The sequence below is a fragment of the Arachis stenosperma genome, chromosome 9 (assembly GCF_014773155.1).
Source record: "Arachis stenosperma cultivar V10309 chromosome 9, arast.V10309.gnm1.PFL2, whole genome shotgun sequence".
Taxonomy (NCBI): Eukaryota; Viridiplantae; Streptophyta; class Magnoliopsida; order Fabales; family Fabaceae; genus Arachis; species Arachis stenosperma.
The window spans coordinates 61,738,338-61,741,985 of NC_080385.1; the positions used below are offsets into that span (position 1 = coordinate 61,738,338).

General features: G+C 43.0%; 1 non-coding gene across 1 annotated transcript; it reads left to right on the plus strand.

Moving 5' to 3' along the window:
• Positions 1-2,909: 2,909 nt before the first annotated feature.
• Positions 2,910-3,016, plus strand: LOC130953298 (small nucleolar RNA R71). The gene has a single exon (XR_009075468.1). It is a non-coding gene; the product is annotated as a small nucleolar RNA R71 (small nucleolar RNA).
• Positions 3,017-3,648: the final 632 nt, after the last annotated feature.

The window sequence follows — 3,648 nt, forward strand, 5'->3', positions numbered from 1 at the left end:
ATAAAAACAGTTTTCATTTAAGAAAGGTGATGGATTCATATTGATAGCTTTAAGGCATAGACACTAAGACACTAATGATCATAAGACACAAACATAGATAAACATAAAGCATAATTTTCAAAAAACAGAAAAGCAAAGAACAAGGAGATTAAAGAACGGGTCCACCTTAGTGATGGCGGCTTGTTCTTCCTCTTTGAAGATCCTATGGAGTGCTTGAGCTCCTCAATGTCTCTTCCTGTCTTTGTTGCTCATCTCTCATGATTCTTTGATCTTCTCTAATTTCATGGAGGAGGATGACATGTTCTTGGTGCTCCACCCTTAGTTGTCCCATGTTGGAACTCAATTCTCCTAGGGAGGTGTTTAGTTGCTCCCAATAGTCTTGTAGAGGAAAGTGCATCCCTTGAGGTATCTCAGGGATCTCATGATGAGAGGGGTCTCTTGTTTGCTCCATCTTCTTCTTAGTGATGGGCTTGAGGTCATGCCTTCTCAGTTGAACCGGCTTTGGATGCCATAAATGGTTATGGAAAAACAAAAAGCAATGCTTTTACCACACCAAACTTAAAAGGTTTGCTCGTCCTCGAGCAAAAGAAGAGGGAAGAGAGTAGAAGAAGAAGAAATGGAGGAGAGGGAGATGGCTTTGTGTTCGGCCATGTATGGGGAGAAGTGGTGGTTTATGAAGGATGGATGTGAGTGGTGAAGAGAAAGAGATGTGAGGTGATTGGTGAATGGGTGAAGAAGAAGAGAGAGTGGTAGGGTTGTTTGGGATCCTGTGGGGTCCACAGATCTTGTGGTGTCAAGGAAAAGTCATCCCTGCATCAATTGGCATCAAAAATCACGTTTTGACCCATTTCTGGCGTTAAACGCGGGCTGATGCCCATTCCTGGCGTTTAACGCCAGGTTCTAGCCCTTTTCTGGCGTTTAACGCCAGTCTGGTGCCCCTTTCTGGCGTTAAACGCCCAGAATGGTGCCAGACTGGGCGTTAAACGCCCAACTGCTAGGCTTACTGGCGTTTAAACGCCAGCAGCTTCTTCCTCCAGGGTGTGCTATTTTCTTCCTATTTTTCATTCTGTTTTGCTTTTTCAATGGATTTTGTGACTTCTCATGATCATCAACCTACAAAATAAAGTAAAATAACAAAAGAAAATAATTAATTATAAAACATTGGGTTGCCTCCCAACAAGCGCTTCTTTACTGTCATTAGCTTGACAGAGGACTCCCATGGAGCCTCAGAAATACTCAAAACCGTGTTGGACCCTCCCAACACCAAACTTAGAGTTTGAATGTGAGGGTTCAACACCAAACTTAGAGTTTGGTTGTGGCCTCCCAACACCAAACTTAGAGTTTGACTGTGGGGGCTCTGTTTGGCTCTGTTTTGAGAGAAGCTCTTCATGCTTCCTCTCCATGATGATAGAGGGATATCCTTGGGCCTTAAACACCAAGGATTCTTCATTCACTTGAATGATCAACTCTCCTTTATCAACATCAATCACAGTCTTTGCTGTGGCTAGGAAGGGTCTGCCAAGGATGATGGATTCATCCATGCACTTCCCAGTCTCTAGGACTATGAAATCAGTAGGAATGTAATGGTCTTCAACCTTAACCAGAACATCCTCTACAAGTCCATAGGCTTGTTTCTTGAATTGTCTGCCATCTCTAGTGAGATTTTTGCAGCTTGCACCTCAAAGATCCCTAATTTCTCCATTACAGAGAGGGGCATGAGGTTCACACTTGACCCTAAGTCACACAAGGCCTTCTTGAAGGTCATGGTGCCTATGGTACAAGGTATAGAAAACTTCCCAGGATCCTGCCTCTTTTGAGGCAATTGTTGCCTAGACAAGTTATCCAGTTCTTTGGTGAGCAAAGGGGGTTCATCCTCCCAAGTCTCATTTCCAAATAACTTGTCATTAGCTTCATGATTGCTCCAAGGTATTTAGCAACTTGCTCCTCAGTGACATATCATCCTCTTCAGAGGAAGAATACTCATCAGAGCTCATGAAAGGCAGTAGTAAGTCCAAGGGAATCTCTATGGTCTCAGTATGAGCCTCAGATTCCCAAGGTTCCTCATTAGGGAACTCATTGGAGGCCAGTGGACGTCCAGTGAGGCCTTCCTCAGTGGCGTTCACTGCCTCTTCTTCCTCCCAGAATTCGGCCATATTTATGGCTTTGCACTCTCCTTTTGGATTTTCTTCAGTGTTACTTGGGAGAGTGCTTGGGGGAAGTTCAGTAATTTCTTGCTCAGCTGACCCACCTGTCCTTCCAAATTCCTAATGGAGGATCTAGTTTCAGTCATGAAACTTTGAGTGGTTTTGATTAGATCAGAGACCATGGTTGCCAAGTCAGAGGTATTCTGCTTAGAGCTCTCTGTCTGTTGCTGAGAAGATGATGGAAAAGGCTTGCTATTGCTAAACTGTTTCTTCCACCATTATTATTATTGAAACCTTGTTGAGGTCTCTCTGATTCTTCCATGAGAGATTTGGGTGATTTCTCCATGAAGAATTATAGGTGTTACCATAGGGTTCTCCTAGGTAATTCACCTCTTCCATTGAAGGGTTCTCAGGATCATAAGCTTCTTCCTCAGATGAAGCATCCTTAGTACTGCTTGGTGCATTTTGCATTCCAGACAGACTTTGAGAAATCAAATTGACTTGTTGAGTCAATATTTTATCTGAGCCAAAATGGCATTCAGAGTGTCAATCTCAAGAACTCCTTTCTTCTGACTAGTCCCATTGTTCACAGGATTCCTTTCAGAAGTGTACATGAATTGGTTATTTGCAACCATTTCAATCAATTCTTGAGCTTCTGCAGGCGTCTTCTTCAGATGAAGAGATCCTCCAGCAGAGCTATCCAAGGACATCTTAGATAGTTCAGAGAGACCATCATAGAAAAATACCTATGATGCTCCATTCAGAAAGCATGTCTGAGGGACATCTTCTGATTAATTGTTGTATCTTTCCCAAGCTTCATAGAGGGATTCTCCATCCTTCTGTCTGAAGGTTTGGACTTCCACTCTAAGCTTACTCCATCTTTGTGGTGGAAAGAATTTTGCCAAGAAGGCACTGACTAGCTTTTCCCAAGAGTCCAGGCTTTCTTTAGGTTGAGAATCCAACCATATTCTAGCTCTGTCTCTTACAGCAAAAGGGAATAGCATCAGTCTGTAGACCTCAGGGTTAACCCCATTAGTCTTGACTGTGTCACAGATTTGCAAGAATTCAGCTAAGAACTGATGAGGATCTTCCATTGGAAGTCCATGGAACTTGCAATTCTGTTGCATTAGAGAAACTAATTGAGGCTTAAGCTCAAAGTTGTTTGCTCCAATGGCAGGGATAGAGATGCTTCTCCCATAAAAATCAGGAGTAGGTGCAGTAAAGTCACCCAGCACCTTCCTTGCATTGTTTGCATTATTGTTGTTTTCGGCTGCCATGTCTTCTTCTTCTTTGAAGAATTCGGTCAGGTCCTCTAAAGAGAGTTGTGCTTTGGCTTCTCTTAGCTTTCTCTTTAGGTCCTCTCGGGTTCAGGGTCAGCTTCAACAAGAATGCTTTTGTCTCTGCTCCTGCTCATATGAAAGAGAAGAGAACAAGAAAATATGGAATCCTCTATGTCACAGTATAGAGATTCCTTGAAGTGTCAGAGGAAGAAAAATGGAAGACA